Below are 21,506 nucleotides of genomic sequence, written 5' to 3'. Positions count from 1 at the left end.
CTGAGTAACCCTGATGTAGGTATCTACAGATTGCTGGTAATTGGGAACAGCTGGCTGTATAGTGGGTGAGGCTGAGGCACAGATTTTTTGGGGGGCAGAGTTAGTTCCCTGACACCTGTTGTGCTTTATGAGTTCCATTTCTACTTTTTAATGTATCTGCTCCTTCCTCACTGATGCTCGGACAATTGTAAAAGTATGTTTCCACCAGAGCATTAACTTTGCTTCAGACTTGAAGCTTTCATTTTATGTGTATAGGAAAGCAGATAACTCAACCTGTTCAAAATACATATTGAGTGAGTTAATATGTTTCAGAGAATTACTGCTTTAGTATTTGTACTTTGTGAAAACTATAATTGTGTCTTAAATTATTTTATTTTTGTATATGGTAAGGTCCAGATATAGCCTAGAGCAGTGGTTCTCAAAGTGCATTCCCCGACCAGCCTCATCAGCACCACCTGGGAATGCACATTCTTAGGCCCTGCCCCAGATCTACTGCATCAGGAACTCTGGGGGTGGGGATCAGCACTCTGTGTTTCTTTAAATTGACAAATTATAGATGTATACTGTAATCAGCATTCAAAAGCATTCCAGACTTTAGTAGTTAATATAAGGTCATGTTCTAATGATTAATTTGTATGAGTATGACCAAGACAGAGCATTAAAAGGTGAAGACTCAACGCATAGAATAAACGTCAATGACAGAATAGCCCACAATGTTACAGATAATAGAGGAAGAGAGTGGAGATTCATGGACTTCTAGGGGCTCCTGGAATCACATCACCTAAGTGACTGTCTACATGTGGATACAGTCTGCTCCATGAGCCAGATACCAACTCCCACAAACTTGATATTTTAAGAATATCAAAGAGACACACATGTGCCTGGCCAATGGGGAACACAAGAGAGATTTCCAGGAATGAGTGCACTCTTTCTCTTCCTCCAAAATGTAAATGAAAAACATTCTGAAATCTTCCTTTCACATGTCCTTCCCTCCTACCTAACTTTGACTACAGGTACACATTTTGGACAATTAAAACATATCCATATTTGACTAGAGGCTACTTTCAAAGTTGATATGGTCTAACACATAGGTCTAAGACAATCATTTGTGACTCTTAGTTGATGAGCCTTAGCTTGCTGTCCTTGCTTTGAAATCCTATATTTTTCACTGAATCTAAAACATTTGATTTCAATGATTAATAAGAAAACCTACAATACTGAGTGTCAGGACCTGTACTAAAGTTTTATACTTAGCATCTCATTTCAGCTTCAATATGTAGAGAGGGTCATAAAATACCTCCCATGGAAAGGTGAAGAAAATAGTGCTCAGAGAGATTAAATGCCTCTCCCAAGGCCATAAGGCCAGTGAGTGGTAGAGCTCAGATTGTAATAAAAATGATTAACTCAAAACCCACGTGGTTAAGTAAGAGAATGAGGAAGTCCCACACCAGATGAAGGCACAACCGCATGTCCTTCTAGGAAGGTAAACCTCGTTCAGGGTAACCCTGAGGTCACAGCAGTACACAGTTATTATCACCTGATGGGCTCATAAGGCTGTGTCCTAGGATGGAAGAATATTTGAAATATGTAAACTGTATACTTTTCCATTGATTTGACATGGGAGCCAGGCCTTGGATATTTTTCTTCATTTAATGCTTTATTGAAGCATAATATATTTGCAATATACATACGGAATACCATCTTAAGCCTTGATAGGTTTAAAGCTCCCTTAGGTGATTGTAATTTGCAGCCAGGGCTAAGTACCTATATTGAGAGGGGAAAACAATAAAAAATCCTTATGTTCTTAAGAGCTTTCTTCCTTTATTCATTGAATTCACATTTTTAGTTTTTCTGTTCTTGTTAAGAATCTATCTGCAATTGATGTTACAGTAATTATGCTTGTGTTTTCCAGACAATGTGGACACCAAGCACATACACAATTAGGATACTCTAAATGTGTTAACTGTTCATAATATTCTTTGAGAATTCCTTTTTTAGAGGTGGAAAGGATTTGAAAAATTTTGCCTGTTCAACCTCATTAATATTTAGTGAAGTGCCTAGGTTAAATTGAGCCCATCACTGAACAGGTGCAAAGGGACCTGCTTAATAAACGGAGACTTTCTATCGCATCAACATAGCCACATTCTTTGTAGACAAATGAATATGATTTAGTTTGTATGCATGAAGCACAATTTCACTGTTGGCCCAGATGTTTATCAGCAACACTAGAAGTGAGGGGACCAATCTGAAAATCTGGATGGAAAACTAAAGTATTTGTTCAGAATAAAAAATATTTGTGGCTGAAAGGGTAAAAAATACTGTGCTGTTTAGCCTCTTTTCCATAGATAATAAGCACCGGAAAAACAGTTCAGATTCTGCTGCCTAGCAGAATGAGCAAAGAACAGCAGTAATCCAATTTTTGTGGTTAAAACTGTGCCACTGATATCTTTGCTCATGCAGGCTGTTGGGCTAAACGTGAACAGGAGTGTAAAACTATAAAATGAATATCATTAGCCTTTGAGCATTTCCACCTTCTGTATTAAATTGGAAACAAGGGAAACCAAATAAGCAGCAGTTACTTCTCTAAGTAGCATTATTTTTATAATAGTAAGAAACAAACTGCTTCAAACAACAGAAACAATTGTTCCTGGGATCTGGATTCTGAGGCCTCATATTAAATGTGAAAATAAGCACTCATAAACAAGACATATTGACAGAATATAATTTAAACCGTGGCTCCCTCTGCATAGTCCCAGTGATTTGAAATTAATCACTAACTGAAACATTCAACATTTCTATCTCATAATGTATGCAGGTTCTAAAAGCCTGATATTGCTAAGAATCATGAGCCTCATAGTTCTTTATTACTTTAAGAGAACAATAGTAATGAGATGGATATAGGCAGGCTGAAAGCTTGCTGGGGCTGAGGATGAATTGTAAGAGCAAGAAGCATCAAGTCAGGATAGATAAATTAAGTTTTATGCATTAAAATTAGGGGTCTAGTTTCATGCAACAAAAATGTATAAAGGGCTTGGAAAAAATAAAAACCCAAGACAAAATAAAACTGAGTACCTTGATTTTAATGAAAACATTTATTAGTGAAATTATCAGTTTTAATATGGTAATCAAAGGTGAGCTAAGGATTAGAACTCTCATACATTGTTGGTGGGAATGTAGAAGGATGCAACCCCTTTGGAAAAGTGTGGTAGTTCTTCAGTGTAAAGCACAGAGTTACCATATGACTCAGCAATTCCATTCCAGAAAGAACTGAAAACATGTATCAACAAAAATGGGGTTCATAGATGTTCACAGCAGCATTATTTATAATAGCCCAAAAAATGAAACAACCAGAATGCTCATGAACTGATGAATGGATAAACAAAATGTTTTATATCCATACAATGGAATATTATTCAGTCATAAAAAAGAATTAAATATTGATACATGCTATAATATGGATGAACCTTGAAAACATTTTACTAGGTTAAAAGCCAGACACAAAAAACATGTAGTGTTTAATTTCATTTATATGAAATACCTAGAATAGGTAAATCCATAGAGTCAGAAATAGACTGGTGGTTGTCTAGGGCTGGGTGGGGAGAGGGAAAATGGTGAGTGACTGCTGATGGGAATAAGAGTTTCCCATTTTTAGGGTGATGGAAATGTTCTGAAATAGAATAGCAGCAGTGGTTGCATAATTCTGTAAGTACAGCTGACTCTTGAATAACATGGGTTTCAACTGCACCGATCCACTTATATGAGACTTTTCAACAAAACGCAGATTGAAACTACAGTATTCTCAGGATGTGAAACCCACATCTATGGAGTGTGGATTTTTCATACATCTGGGTTCCACAGGGCTGACTGTGGGACTTAAGTATGCACAGATTTTGGTATACATGGGGGTCCTGGAACCAATCCCCTGCATATACTGAGTGACCACCATATTACTAAAAATCACTGAATTGTACATTTTTAAAAGATGTAATTTATGGTATGTGAATCATATCTCAATAAAGCTATTAAACAAGTGAAAAAGAAGATGAACTACATAGTGATATCAAGTACTGATTACTTTAAAGAAGCTGTGGCTTGGGGAACAGAAGTGGTATAGAATTCATCTTCTAAACAAAGGCAATAATGGAGATGGATGGGGACTATGTAATTATAGTCAGCTGGCAAAATTATAAACTTCTTCAGCCAAAGTTTAAACAATGTAGAAAAAGAGAAATTCAGATCACTTCTGTGAGGTTCAGGTTTAAACCGAATTCAAAGAAACAAAAAAACAAATTTAACAACTCATTGAAATAAAAAAAAATAACTGTTCCTTGAGGCTATTGTATAAAATTACTAATTTGAGCATGCAATTAGTAATATCTCTGTGTATTTTTTAAAGTTGCTGAGGCACTAATTTTGTGTGTGTGTGAGTATGTGTGTGTGTGTGCCTGAGAAATATCCCAAGTGACGCAGAATGTGTAAGATATTCTTGCACAGGAAACTACGGAGTACACGAGTTACTTTATGAATTACCATAGTCAATATTAATTAATTATTACAAAAAATCATCCTGCCCAGGGAATCCAAAGTATATGTTTTTAAGTTTTGAGCTTAAGAAATTTTGAATTAGGGTTTCCAGTTTAGATTTCTTATAATGCCCCTCCCATCATAATAGTTATGGAACTGAAACTTGGATCTACTAAAAGAGAGATGTTTCTTTTTCCTTTCCTACTTTCTTATTTATCTTATTTATCTTGGCCCTCAAGTGGCCTAGATTATAAAACAGTGATTAGTCCAAATAGGATCATATATTAAGGGGATGGAATTTTAATATGAACACTAATATGCAATTGAAATAAAAGTTTATGAGAGGCAGGAACACACTTGTGCTAGCTATTTCTCTCTCAGGTGGGAAATTCTCCAGATACACCTGGAAGGCATTTGTGTGGCAAGCAAGTTGGTGAGGACGTTAGGAATAATTTGAGTCAAATATTAAAGGATTTACATGAACTGGTGCATGTACAAGAATTTTGGGATACTGCATATCTGCTATCTTTCCAACTTACTTTGGTCAGTAGTAATACATAATGTAGTAAATTTTCTACATTTTCTCACCAGTTCTAATACTCATTCTCATTTCTGATTGATGGAAACCTAGGAACCCAGAGCAGGGTAAGCAGTAAGTTTTCCTGTAGATATAGCTTTCTCAATGCTCGGTATTTACTTTATGAGACTAAAACAATCTCTGGATATGGGTCAATGGAATTAAGAGCTACTATAGAATTCTGAAATGTGCTATAATCAATTGTGCATTTGCATTTTATGAGCTGAGTCTCGTGGAGCACAGTCATGGTGAACAGTATTTGTGAATGTGCTTTGTATGGACAATAATATGGCTAATACATCAACTTTCTGATTAGGAGATTAAGTATTTACATGTTGTAATATTTGGCATAATTATTTGGTAATTCTCAACATTAATTTCTATTTTTTTCAGATGTATTTGGTTTAGAGCATTTGGAGTCATAAGTATATACCTAAGTATATACCTAAGGGTTTCTGCAAATATCAGAGTTCACTAGAATTCTTGTGCCTTAAATGAACAATAATAAGAGCAAAGGAAATGGGAAAGTAGATTAAAATAGTGGATCTCAAATATGGGGTTTTAAGCACATATTTTGGCTCATGGGAATGAAAACTGAAAGATTTTATGTAAAAATCTTGAAACTCAGTTATTTGTTATTTTACACCAAGTACATGGATTTAATTTGTTGATCTAAGTGCTGTATGACTTTAATATTTTGGTTTTCCTCTGAAATTAGTTTGGATGGTTTTATTCTCTAGGCTCAGAAAATGTTGACACATTAGGTCATCTAGACCTATACAGTTTACGGCCAACCTCAGGATCATTTGGCCACAGGTCAAAATGAACAAAAATAATGCATGTAAAGAAGATTAAAAAATTTTCTGGAGGGGGGATTAGCATAATTTAATCACATATACAATATATACCATGAAATATTTAAAGTTGGATAACTGTAAAATGGTAGCTCAAAACAGAAAAAAATGAAGTAATAAGCTCTCATAGTAAAGTGTGGAGATAAGTAAAAATACAACTAAATTGGAAAAATTAATATGACTGTTGATCCTCTGTCCCTCTTTTCTTTTTAAGGGAACTCTTTCTTTGTCAATAAAGTGACTAATCTCTGGCACTATCCTGGCTACTCAGGTCATTTAATAGAACAACCTAATGTGCTTTCTAGGTTCCCATATATTTGAACTCAACATTATATTCCCCTAGAAGAAAAAATTTCTTGTTTGGGGAAGAAGCAAATAAAGATGAGCTTGGAGCATCTTATTATTGCAAGAAAGCCAGGATTCATTCAGAGAAACATGGATTAGTGTTTAAAAGGACAAAGTGGCCGGCATACAAAGAGGGCTGCCAACGGCCAAGTAGTGACAATTTCATATTAAAAAGGGATAGAATGATTAAAGTTAATTACAACAATGAGTTTAGAAGAAGTCCTGGTTTCATGTCAATACTATAAATGGAATGGGTACTCAGAACTTGTTAAATGTAATTACAATGCATAAACCAAAATGCATGAATTTTAAGTGTCTATAAAATATATGTCAGCTAACACAAATTAGATAATTGCTACCCTGGACTTCTGATGAACCACTGGGCTGTAAAATATAGAGGTTTTAAATATATATATAGATAAACAAAAATGTAATATTAAGAATGCTGGGTGGGACATTAAATGGGAATCCTGAATAGGAAGTAATAAGGGAGGAGTTAAAAGGGCCACCTATTGTATAGGAGAACGAAATAGTATAAATATTATCTTATAGAGATAAAAGGAGTGACTTTATACATTAAAAGTAAATTTTAGGGATCAGGCTAACCTTTGAGAGGGGGAAGAGTGGGAGAAGAAATAAAGCAAGCAAAACTATGAAGTGGTTTGCATTCTCTTGGCCACGATAATGAAAGTAGTGAAAAACATAATAAAGGTCAAACTGAGTGGAGTCATTATCCAAATTGAGGGTGAATTGTGTGCATTCTCATTTTGTTACAGTGGCGTTAGGTCCCAAACTCCCGTGGAAACGTCATAAGGGAAATATCACATTTAAATGGTATTTCTTGAGAGATAAGGACAAATGCAATCTACATTTTTATTTTGTTTTTAAACTTCACCTTTTATTTTAAATATAGGGGTACAAGTACAGGTTTGTTACATGGGCATATTGTACTCAGGTAGTGAGAAAGGTACCCAATAGGTACTTTTTCAACCTATGCTCCCTCCTGCCTGCTCTAGTAGTTCACAGTGTCTTTATTCTCATGTTTTTGCCCATGTATGCTCAATGGTTAGCTCCCACTTATCAGTCAGAATATGAGGTATTTGGTTTTCTGTTCCTGTATTAGAATTATGGCATCCAGCTCCAGCTCTATGCATGTTGCCGCAAAGTACACGATTTAATTCTTTTTTATGGCTGTGTAGTATCCCATGGTGTGTATATATCACATTTGCTTTATCCAATCCACCACTGATGGGCACTTAGGTTCATTTCATGTCTTTGCTATTGAGAATAGTGTGGGGATGAAAATACGATTACAAGTGTCTTTTCAGTATAGTGATTTATTTTCCTTTGGGTATATACCCGGTAATGGGATTATTGGGTTGAATGATAGCTCAGTTCTAAGTTCTTTAAACAATCTCCTAACTGCTTTCCACAGTGGCTGAACTAATTTATATTCCCACCAACAGTGTATAAGTATTCCCTTTTCTCCACAGCCTCGCCATCTGTTGTTTTTTGACTTTTTAATAATAGCCATTATGACTGGTATGAGATGGTATCTTATTGACAGAATCCCATTTGCAATAGCCACAAAGAAACTATCAATAGAATAAACAGACTACCAACAGAATGAAAGAAAATGTTCACAAACTATGCAACCAATGAAGGTCTACTATCCAGAACTTAAATTAACATGCAAAAAAAACCCAATAACCCCATTAAAATATGGGCAAAGGACAGGAACAGACACTTCTCCAAAAATACATACACACGGCCAACGAACATATGAAAAACATTCTCATGATCATTAATCATCAGAGACATCTAGGTTTTTTGACCTGAATGAAAGGTAAGATCAAGGACCACCTTCTGCAGAGATTTGTAGGGAAGGCAGAGAAGTGGTGTAAATTGGGGAATTTGAGTCATGTACAAAGAGATTAATATAAACCAGCACATCTGATAAAGTTTCTAGGTACTGCAGACCTGCTTCTTCTCCCCTTAACCCTACTCAAATCAGTGGAGTTTTCCAACAGTATTTAGTTTATCTGTATTGTCTTAACCACTCCATTTGTTGGCTCTGCTTCTTGGGAGAATCCCTTAGGAACTGAGACTGGGAGAAAGATTGAGTTAGTTGGCTTCAGATTCAAGTAATCTAAGCGAGCAGAAGAGTTGGGTTGGATCACTCAAGATGGGGTGGAATAGAACAAGGAAAGAATAATCATAATGACTTTTAGCAAATCCTCTCTGTCCAAAATCAAAAGTTTAAGGTAAAATAGATTTATAGGTTCCTTAAATGTTAACAGGTGAAAGTTTCCTCTCCTTATTTTACATACAACATCACTGAGGCCCAATGTGGTAAAGTGATTCATCCAAGATCGCTCAGATACCTAATGGCAGAGCATGTTCCTTGGCTTTTCTGTCCAGTTTTCTGTCTCCTGTAATGAACTGCTGTGGTGTTGAAAAAGAACAGGTAACATAATGTATGATCTGAAGATGGTATTTTAAATGATAAACATTTCCTACATATAAATAATGTTCACACAAAGATAACTAAAGGTCTAGGAGAGAACGAGAATAAATCAGGGACAAAGTAAAAATATTAATGTGGCTTTTATATCAAAAATACATAGATTAATTTGTCTAAATTTTGCCAAAGTTAGTCCCGTTCACCATGTTAATGATGTGTAGAAATACCCAAACACATTAAAATTTAATTCTGGTAAATGTGAGAGGCTTGCTTGATTTCATGGAAAAATCTGATTTCTAAAATACCATTAATATTAATGAAGCTTTATTTCAGGTAAACATAGTAACTAGTCACAAGTAAACTTTTTTTATTGTGCCAAATTTACTTACGTCAGAATAGTTTCCAATTAGTATTTTATTTATTTTATATAGGCATGACAAAATTTCAAAAAAATAGTTCGTTCTTGATTTGTTAAATACCTCTCATTTATTTAACATTAGGTTGGTACAAAGGTAATTACTGCCTTTGTCATTAAAAGTAATGGCAGAAACCAATCTAATACTACTGATTAGCTTTGAAAATTGTTTTTACTAATAATTGTAAATGTAAGCACCTCACAAACCTGTATTTTAATTTTATGAATTATATTTCAATAAACAGACTTTAAATCATCAGTAAAAAAAAAAAAAAAAGGCCGTTATATAATTATCAAGGTATCAATTCAACAAGAAAACATAACAATGCTACATATATATTCATGGAACACCACAGCATTCAGATATGTAAAACAAATATTACTAGAACTAAGAAAAGAGATAGACAGCAATATAATAATAATGGGGAACTTCGACATCCTAGTCATAGCAATAGACAGATAATCGAAACAGAAAATCAACAAAGAAACACTGGACTAAATTGGATTTTAGACCAAATGACCCTAACAGATATTTACAGAAAATTCTACCCAACAACCACAGAATATACATTCTTTTTCTTAACACATGGAACTTTCTCTAAGATAAACGATATGTTAATCCCACAAAGGAAATATCAATACATTTTTAAAAATTGAAACCATGTTAAGTATCTTCTAGTATAAATATGTATGTATACTAGTGATTTATCTGTCTATTCTTTTGGAGTTTCTAAATAGTCATATTGTCTTGAATAGCAAGTATTTTATTTATTCCTTTCCAACTCTTAAGACTTTTGTTTCATTTTTTTCTTTTTGATTGCTCAAAGATCTCCAGGATAAAATTGACTACTTGCAGTGCTAACAGGCATTTACTTACTACAGACTCATGTACTATTGTTGGTGTGTATTTTTATTTGCTTTCTCTCTCCACTCCAATGAAGATCTTATTATTACTTAATACTGCCATTATTCATTTATATTTACCCATTTCCTTTTCCTCTGTTCTTCTTTTCTTCTTGCATTTTTGAATCTTCCATTTGCTTCATTTTACTTCTGCCCTAAAATCCACCTTGAGTATTTCTTTAGGAGGGGATCTGTTTGTGATGAATTGTGTTTTATTTATTTGAAAATGTTTTTATTTTATCTTTATTTTTAAATAAAATTTTACTGTAAAGAGAAATATAAATTGGCCATTATTCCTTTCAGACCTCGATTATATCATCTCATTGTTTTCTGGTGTTACTTAATTTTGGGGAATGTCAGATATTTGTTATTGTTTTAAACTTATTTTTAAGTCTTAGTTTTATTTTTGAAGCCAATATGCTACTTTCACTGTGGACACTTTATATTTTCTTTTGTCTTTGGTTTCCAACAGTTTCATTAGAATATTTTTAAATGTGATTCTCTTTGAATTGATCCTGCTAGATATTCATGTTACTTCTTTATACCTTGATGCCTTTCATCAGATTAGGAAAATTCTTAGCAATTATATCTTCAAATATTGGTCCTGTCCCAATCCCTCTTACCTCTCTTTGAAGTACCAAATCTTAGGCTCACCTCTTTTCTGGATCTTAGCCTTACAGGTGCTCACTGCCTTGGTAGCTTTTAAATGCCTTTAAAAGGAGACTCTTTTTTTGTAAAATATTTTATTTATATAATCTATCTTTTCTCTGAGGGAGAATTGGTCAGAATCAACCCATTTCATCATTGCTGTAACTCAAAATCTATGAAATGCAATTTAGTACAATCCAAATGAATGAAGTTATTCAAGCAAAATCCTAAAAATAGTATTGATTAGCTTGTTAATCTTTCATCTGTTAAAATTCTTAATATCATTTTATATTTCATTTTTATATATTAATTTATGTATATTATAGTATAAAACCTATAGTGTTAATATTTTATTGTTTCACTAGACCATGTTTCACTCTATCAGAAGAGTATACTTGTGCTATCTTAATTTACCCCTAGGGTTTTCTCAGACAAGTGTTGTAATTCAAGACTGGGAACTGATGGAAGAAACATCTCTTATCACTTCACTCATTTTATTTTATTTTGTTTTGTTTTGTTTTATTTTAGTTTATTTATTTTTTGAGACAGAGTTTCACTCTTGTTGCCCAGGCTGGAGTGCAGTGGCGCAATCTCAGCTCACTGTAACCTCCGCCTCCCAGGTTCAAGCGATTCTCCTGCCTCAGCCTCCCGAGTAGCTGGGATTACAGGCGCCCATCACCATGGCCAGCTGATTTTTTGTATTTTTAGTAGAGATGGGGTTTCACCATGTTGGGGAGGCTGGTCTCTAACTCCTGACCTCAGGTGATCCACCTGCCTTGGCCTCCCAACGTGCTGTGATTACAGGCATAAGCCACTGTGTCCAGCTATCATTGTACTATTTAATAGAGTCATTTGGCTTTGTTTCTAAGCTAGCCAAAGAGTATCATCACAGTACTTGGTTATGAAATCACAACTTATCATATAGTTTCCACAATGTGATATCAAATAGAAGTGATTTTTTCAGAGATCTCTTGACTACTATTGGAGTGATAAAATTGACATGGATTTTTATCATGTCCTTATTCCAAGTGTATTGTTCAGTTCTCATCTTTAGAGTGATATGTACCTTTCACTTACAATAGGCATATATGGGTTTATATAACAATGAAATTAAACCATTAAGGACTGGGTTGCTAAAAGGCTAGATAGAAGAGAGAGGGCATAGGATTCATGGCCACAATTTAGTAGCTGGTTATACATTCTTAGTCCCAGACTCTGAACTTACACCTGAACATAGACAATGTTGAATTCAAATGTTAGCAAACCCATGCCAACATTAGTAGAAGTGATGGGCATCAGAGGCCATGGTTTATTCTTCTCTGCAGTGGATCAGGAAGCAAAGGACATGGCAACATATTTTATTAGTAAAGGACAGGTAAGGAAGATCATGGCAGATTCTACTGTGAAAGGCAAGATTCTTGTATGTACACATAGAGTAATTTCCTATTGAGTTCTGTCTTCAAAATTCAATATATTTCCTTTTTTTCCCCCAAAACACTTATGGCAGACAGTAATCAGAATATCAGATGAGAAATCAAGCCTCAAATTGTCCTTCTCTCTCTATTGCTGATGTTATCTATTCAAGGATTTTTGTGGCCAAAATATATATATATATATATGCTGGCAGTGAGTTAAACTCAGTAGCTGCTTTATGGCCTTCTCATTAATCTTGGCAAGTTGAAAACCCAGTGAGGATTTCTGTCAACACAAAGAATAATTATCAGTGCTACTTTTCTTAACCTAGGTAATGGTAATAATTGGAAGCTGAATTATTTCCTTCTTTCATTTATTATTTATTCATTAATTCACTTGACAATCACGTACTGAGCACTTTGAGTGATCTAGAGACTCTCTAGTTCCCTAGAACTTCCACGTACTTGGCACTCCACTCCTGTGTCAAAAAGTCCTCAACACCTCTGTTGTTCCCTAATAGCTTTAAACAGACAACTTAAAAAAATATTATCTGTTGTTTTAGTCCATTGTTTCTAGTTGTTCTTAGCAGAAGTTGATTCTGACCTATAATAAACTATAGGAAATACTCAATGTTCAGAGTAGTGCAAGACCATAAAAATGAATGTGCAATTTGAAATAATGCAATATGATTTTAATAACCAATGGGAAAAACTGTGATTATTTTATGACCTTTGAAAATTCTTATCAAAATATTAAAACTATCTTCATTTATTAATGTGGAGGGATAAAAATAGTCAAACAAATGTTTATTTAGTACCATGTAAATTAAAATGTTAGGGACATTGAGAATTAAAGTGTTTTATTTCTTTGTAAACAACTTATCCAGAACAGTTTGAACAGTGCTAGCTTTCTCCTTATAAAACTTATGAAATATAGCAGGAGTCTTTCCCTGCCAAGGTGAATTGCCATACTATTTTTTCTAAGATTGGATCAACTTCTAATATTTTATCCTTTGTTCATTAAATGTTATGAAATATCTCCAAGAGTTCCTTTAATGTGAATATTTTTGCTGGCATCACTTCCTCTGGGACAGCATCATTCTTTTTGTCGTGACTACTTCTATCAATTATTCCATTAAGTTCACCTTTACCTAGTTTCTCTGGCTATATACCTAGATTCCCTCAAATGGTAGTGGTATTATCATTCCCATGGTCAACTCTTTCTTCCATAAATCCATATACAATCTATTTGAATTTCACTTCCAGCATTATTACTCTTTACTTCTTTGTTTCACTTACATTTTGTTGCCCAATTCCCTTTATGGATTACCAATTTGTGTAAAATGTCACATAGGTTTATCATGGGGGTAACAAGGAGGCAACACAACTATGTACTTTGCTGTCTGAGTACTGAATGCCCGGTAATCAATCACTGACAGACTTAGAAAGGAGAGATGTGAGTTGTTACTTGTCATGAGACACACTGTTATTTATGTTATCTGTTACTCAGATCTGTAGACTGAAGGGCTGGCAAAAAAGTTTATACTTTAAGCAATTTTTCACAGTTAATATATTATGACAATTGAAATTTGAATGGTGTTGTCTGGGACTTGTGTTATTTAGCTAAATTGTGGTAACTGAAATGTATGTATATCAGGACCATGTGAAGGAAGGACTGTATATATAAGCATATTCCACTTGATGAAAACATCTTATCATAGGTAAGACTTGTTTGAGTGAAGTCACCATGAAAGTACACTTTTCTCAGGATTCTGACCAAGTATGTCACCAGACAAAGACAAATTCAGTAGCTTCAGTTTAGTGGCTTTGCTAGCATCTCAGTAGTTTTGGATCCTCTTTGCATAATGAGAGATTCCTTTATTCAGCAAACATTTAATTAGGCACTGGATTTAGAGTACAGTATTGGACAAATAGAGTATTAAAAATATCAGAAACTTCACAGATCACGAATGTGAAATTATTCGTAAATGTTAATGGAACCAAGAGATTTCACTTGACTGATTGTAGACCAAGGCTAAACGGGGAGATAGCCAGATGGAAGATTATGAATACAATGATCCCAGACTATTGCAGTTGTCTGTAACTGCAATGAAAGAGAGAATCATGTTGCTGGATGCCAGCTATGGTGACACTATAAAGATGAGCCAACTGAACTGCCAAAGTTTTATAGTTTTCATCTGGTTCATTCATTACTTACAATCATCACATTATTTTTAATATTTTTTTCTTAGGTAGTGTTGTAGGAATTCCATTTATTATATGAAAGTCAAACAAAATATACCCCACCATATGATATTGTGAAATTAACTATGTGGCATGGAATAAATAATGCTTCATAACTCAAAATGTTGCTATCACTGCTGACTCATTGAATGACAGCAGAAAGCCATTTAAATTTTTTTGTGTTTTGGTTTCCAGGATGTTTAAGAGTGGTAATAAGAGCTTGCCCACATCGTGAAGATGTGGAATTTGTAAAGGCATGGTTCTAAAGTATTTTGAAAATTTTGAATAAAAAGTGTTAACTTATTTTAAATCTGTTTGCTAAGTTATTACCCAAATCAAACCATTGTAGTAGTAGATACTTCCTAAATTTTTTGTTTTTAAGGTTATGTGCATGCTCAGATAAATTTTATTTAGTTATCAATGCCAAATTAAGTGTTTCATAAGGAGTAGTAGTATGAGTAATATGACTTCTAATATTGAGGCAATTTACTTGTATTTTTAAGTGCTTTGTAAAAGAATGTATTAGATTGAACCACATGACAGTGCCATTTTTCTAGGTCAAACATGTTCAAGTATTGGGAATTCCATATAATTTATCCTAAATAAAAAGTCAAGGATGAATTTGATTTCTACTCTTTATCCTAGCTAAGGCTTTTGATCTCTAAATCCCAGTTTCTCAACTATAAATTAGGTGTGATGCAGTCTGCCCTTCCAAAAAAGAAAATAAATATAAGTATTGTTTTCTCTTGTCTTATCCTTCTATTTATGTCTGTCTCCTACCTGCCTAGCTATACATTATGATAGATCTTTTATATATTGTCTGTGTGAAATTGACCAATTTCACCTTAACATCTCAACCTCAATTTTCAACTATAAATTTGGATGGTAATAATAGTAAATACTAAATTGAACTGCTATTCAGATTAAGGAGGCAAACATGTTAAGTGTTTAAAATAGAACTTGGTACATAGTACATGTTTAACAAATATAAAGTATTATTTTTATAACATTAGCACAGAAATTAAGCATTATTCCTCATGTTTAATGTTATTATATTTTTATCTAGTCAGAAAACTTTCTGTTTGGGGGCAAGATCTTTCTATGATTACTAAAGTATTCTGATGAATAAAAAACTGACTAGATAAAAGTTACCTAGTCAGAAAACTCTGTTGTGAGGCAAGATCTTGTTGCGAATACTGAAGTATTCTAATGAATATAAAAACTGTATTGTCATTCAATTGTACATAACTAGGCAGTTTAAATGCTTAATTGAATTAATTTTTCATTTAAGAAGAAATCATTACCTTTGCTTCCAAACCATTCGTAATATAATTTGTTCATCTAGTGCTAAGAAATTACTTCAGAATACTGTAGAGCCTGAGGGTCTGTCTTATAACCATCTGTTATAATTGCCCTATGGGTGTGTAGATGATTCAATTAATGGAGAATGTTAGTTAATAGAGTATTCGATAAAATAGATTGTATTGTGTTGTCTAATTGATTCATCTTTATTTTAAAAAAAATTCTTTTTTCATGATTGGCAGGCATAGTTTTCTTTTTCTGGTTTAATCTATTCTCCGTAAGTGATTATCAAAATTGAATGACTCAAATTGGAAGGTACTGCTGTAATGCCTTCTCTACAAATATCTGTGATACCAATTGGAAGAGCACTGGTATCCATGTTGATCTTGTCCTCTTTGAAAATCAATTGTGCCAAAACTGCTTTGTTTGCCTCCATTTGACCACACTCGAATCCATCTGGCTTCTGACTCTTGGCTCCATCTCTGCTACCAGGGACTCTGCTTCTCTCTTTGGACTGGATGCTTCTTTCTAGTCAACCTGGCTTTAATTCTTGGATTTATCTCAAGGACTTTGGCTTGTATTTGGACAAGGATGCTCTTCAGGGGGCCCTGAATATAATAATTTCCTCACAACCTGTTTCTTTGGCCAATTAAGGCTGGACTAGCAACAGACTGGGCTTGACTGGCCAGAAGATTCACCTAATGCAAAAGAACATTGAAAGATGGGAGCTTTCGTCAAGGCTGTATCAGAAGCTTTAAACTTATGCAGAATTAGTTATTTTAACAGCTTTCTATTACTCTTGGGGGAAAACATAGTTTGTGAGTCAAAATAAATGATTGAGGCTTTCAAAGAAACATTCAATAGGACCCTTCTCTTACACCATATACAAAAATCAACTCCAAATGGATTAAAGACTTAAATATAAGACCTGGAACTGTGAAAATACTAGAAGAAAACATAGGAGAAAAGCTCCATGACATTGCTCTGGGTTGAATTGACTTCAAAGTGTATGGGATTATATCAACCTAAAAACGTTCTGCACAGTAAAGAAAACATTAACAGAGTGAAGAGTTAACCTATAGATTGGGGAAAAATGTTTGCAAACCTGTATCTAATAAGGGGTTAATATTCAAAATATATAAGGAACTCAATGGCAAAGTAATAAATAACCCAGTTTAAAAATGGATAAAGAACCTGAATAGAAATTTCTCAAAAGAAGACATAAAAATGGCCAACAGGTATATGAGAAATACTCAACATTGCTAATCATTAGGGAAATGCAAATTGAAATCAAAATTATATATCACCTCACACCAGTCAGACTGGCTGTAATAAAAAAAGACGAAAGATAATAAACGTTGGGGAGAACATAGGGAAAAAGAAACCCTCGTGCACTGTTGGTAGGAATGTAAATTAGGACAATTGTTGTGGAAATCTGTATGGAGGTTCTTTGAAAGACTAAAAATAGAATTACTGTATGATCCAGAAATCCCACTCCTGGGTATATGCCCAAAAGATTTGAAATCAGAATGTCAGTTGAAATCAGAATGTCAGAGATGTCTCCGCTCCCATGTTTATTGCAGCGCTATTCACAACAGCCAAGTTATGGAATCAGCCTAAGTGACCATCCACAGATAAATGGATAAAGAAAATGTGGTATATATACAAAATGGAATACCATTAATCCTTAGAAAATAAGGAAATTCTGTCATTGGCAGAAACATGGATGGAATTGGAGAACATTTTGCTAAGTAAAATAAGCCAGGTACAGAAAGACAAATGCATGTTTTCAATTATATCTGGAATCTAAAACAATTAAACTCATACAAACAGAGAGTGGAATGGGGGTTATAGAGCCTGGGGTAGGGGAAGTGAGGGAATAATGGCCTAAGGGTACAAAGTCTAAGTTTGACAGGAGGAATAAGTTTTTTTTTTTTTAGATCTATTGTACAGTGTGGTGAATATAGTTAATAATAGTGTATTGTACATTTCAAGGTCGCTAAGAAAGTAAATTTCAAAGTTCTTACCACAAAAATAAATATTTGATGGGATAGATATGTGAATTAGCTTAACTTAATTATTCCACATTGCATTTATACACCATAACATTACTTTGTACCTAGTAATATATACAATTATAAATTGACAGTTTACAATAACAATTTTTAAAGAGGGGTCATTGGACCCAGATAGTTAAAAAAAAAAAAAGAAACACGTGTAGAGTTCTACTTAAAACACTAGAGTCACATGTCTGTCTGTTTCTCTGTAGTGCTACTGAATACCAGATCAGAAAATGTAGCCATATGTTTCTCCCTCTGCTATAAAATACCTGGCACAATGACATCATCTATCAACCTTCATAAATACTGTTGGTCTTCGGTATATATAAATACTGTTGGTCCTTGGTATCTACAGGTTCTGCATCCATGGATTCAACCAATAGGGCATTGAAAATATTCTGAAAATAAAAACAATAAAATAACAATACAGCAATGAAAATAATACACATTTTAAAACCAATACAGCATAACAACTATTTACATAGCTTTTACATCGTATTAGGTATTATAAGTAATCTAGAGATGATTTAGCATATATAGGAGGATGTACACAGGTTATGTGCAAGCCCCCTGCCATTTTATTATATAAAGGACTTCAGCACCCATGGACTTTGGTATCCACCAGGTTGTAGAACCAATCCCCCATGGATACCAAAGGACAACTGTGTTAGAGAAGACTTCCCATTTCTGCCACTCAGAAGAAAATACAAGCAACACAAATCTCAAAGAGACAAATTAGAGAGCTTTCATGATATTTGAGGTCAATTTTCCAACAAGCATTCTTTGCAGGTATGATTAAATTCTGTGTGGTTTTCAAGTATCAACTTAGAAATGAAGTTTCTCGTTGTTGTTTTTTTTATATGTCTGACATAAAACATTAATGGTTTCCAATAATAAATACATAAAAATTGTTGACATTTTCAGTTTTCAATTAGCAATATTGTTTTAAGCCCTCACTTTGAAGTAAAACTTTACACATTTATGAGATTTATAAATGAAAGCATTTGGCTGACTGATTTTAATGGTTGAATCATGAGAGATGCAAATTTCAGAAAAGTGAAAACTGCTATTTGTTTTTCTATTATCTAGTCTTGTTAGTATTTCAGTGTAGCCGTTTGTTTTAAACATGTCAACTTTAATTGTTCCATTTAGCAATCACTACTTGCTATATGCTATTTAAGTGATCTGGGAACATGTGTAGGCTAAAGGCAAGGTTAGTGTTCTGAATATGGGAACAAGATTTGAATATTTTTAAAGGTCAAATAAAGTTTGATATGCGACTGACCTGAAGCTGGGGGGAGGTCATATTCACAAAGAATTCCAGCCAAGTACAAGGCCCAAGCAGATCAGTACTGGTGCATGGCAGATGTTAAAGTGCTTCAGAGATGGTAGAAGCTCAGGAAAATACATTTAATGAGGAAGTCCAGTAGTGTGTTCTGGGGAGCCAGACTCTAGAAAACTAGGATGCAGGCAAAGATGGTGAGGTTAGAAGACAGACTACAAGAACAGTGGTAAGATGTAATAAAATGTGATTAGAGAACAGTGAAGGAAATCCAATTGCCAAGGACTCAGAGGAAACAAAGGGCCAAGGCAAGTTTGATGTTGTTTTCCTGAACTGACTAATAATGTTGCCCCTGGACAAAAATTAGTCCTAGATAATGGGGTAAGAAGGATGGACCTAGATGTGAGGAAGAAAAATGTTAACTTTACTGTGTTAAAATTTTATAATGAAAGAAGTAAAACAGACTGTTGTAACATAAACCTCGTCTAGGATGCTGGCAGTGAAGGAGGAAATTCAAAGGTGAATTCAAGATGCCTCTTGAGGGAAGAATTGATTGAATTTGCAGATTAGTTGGAGGTGGAGAAAATGTCTGTGAGCTTTTTAAACTCAGTGCACCTGGGACCAGCTGATAGAAAACATATATATATAAACCAATCAGAGATACTCTTTGGGGTGAGGAGGAAGATCAGCTTTGTGTCAAGCATGCTGAGTTAAATGTGATTGTGGAAACAGTTATGAACATAAGTGAGCCATGTGAGGAAAAATATTGCATGTCTCACCACTATGAATATTCTTTTATTCTTTATGTAACCATTTGTTGGCATCAATAATGTTTCCATCACTTGCAGTTCTGAGTGCACTATTGAGATGATAACAGAGAAGGCAAAACATTTAAATTTATAAAGAACATTTGGCCATTGTTTTTATGACTCACTAATTTGAAATTAAAAATAAATGACACTAAAGTATACAGTATTTTAGCCAAAGGGTCAAATTCATTAAAAATATAAAATACTGAGGCTGTAGGCAACTCCAGGGGGATGTCATTTATATCACAGTATATATGAGAAAACATCCTAGAATTGTACATTGTGCAAGAAGCTATCTGAGTACCTATTCTCACTGATATCAGATAAGGTATTCATAAATACATTTTAAAATAAAATAACAGTTATGATTTGAAAGTAAACAAATATAACAAATTAGAAGTAAAATGAAACAAAATATCCTATTCCTATCAAACAAATTTTAAGCCTAAGAACAAAGTTAACCCGAAATGCAGAAAAACTATATGAAGAAAAATCACAAAACTTCTTAGCAGAAGAATAGGCGAAATGAAGACAGATATTATTTTCCTGGATGGATATTTCAGTACTGTAAAGATGGTCATTTTATCTCAAGTCAATCTATGCATTTAACACAGTTACCACAAAAATCCCAATGGTGTATTTCTTTTCATGCACCTGAGAATGAGGATTCTATAGTTTATTTGAAAAACTAAACATATGAGAATAGCACAGATGGATTTTAGAAAAAAAATATGTTGAGTATTATGTAACATTTTGGTAGTACTTAGTCTTACAGCTACTACAATGTATTTGAAAACTATAGTAGCCAAAATAAGTATTGGTGTACAGATTGATAGATAAATGACTTGAGAAAAACTGAAAGTATAGAAAAAGATATAATTTTATACATAAGTGTATCATACTATAACTTTGGCATTTCAAATCAGCATTAAAATATTAGATTATACATTAAATGCTGTAGAAAACGGGTCAAGTATGTAAGATGAATAATAAACTTAGATGGCCATATAATACCTTAATTTTGACATGAGGGAGGGATTTCATGAGGGAAGAACATGACAGTAAACAATCCATAAAAATTATAAACTTGAGTACCTAAGTATTAATAATGTCTAACTGGTTAAAAACATGTAAAATCTGAAAACTACAGCATCATGCAACAGGCAAAAAGTCTTATCCCATAATAAAAGTTCTTACTTATAATTAATAAAATATGGACCCTCATAGCAAAAGATGCTAAAGATATGAAGATGTAATCTACCAAATACAAAAAACAAAGACAAAATGCAAAGTTCTAAAGTCCCAAATCATTCTGGTAATAAAAGAATTTGAAATTTGTAAATATGTCAGTATAACCTTAATATGGAAACATTACAAAGACATAAGAAGAAAGAAATATTACAGTCCAATCTTTCACATAAAAATAGATGCACAAATTCTAAATCAAAATGTTAACATATTTGTTGTAGGTTAAATTATGTCTGTCCCAAATTCATGTTGATATCCTATCCCCTTAGAATGTAACCTTGTTGGGAGACAGGGTCTTTACAGAGGTAATCAAATTAAAATGAAGACATTAGAGTGGGCCCTAATAAAAAAGGACTTGATTCCCTATAAAAAGGGGAAATTTGGAGACAGACAGGTATAGAGGGAGATCACCAAGTAAA

The sequence above is a fragment of the Rhinopithecus roxellana genome, chromosome 7 (assembly GCF_007565055.1).
Source record: "Rhinopithecus roxellana isolate Shanxi Qingling chromosome 7, ASM756505v1, whole genome shotgun sequence".
Taxonomy (NCBI): Eukaryota; Metazoa; Chordata; class Mammalia; order Primates; family Cercopithecidae; genus Rhinopithecus; species Rhinopithecus roxellana.
This window is presented reverse-complemented; position numbering follows the sequence as displayed.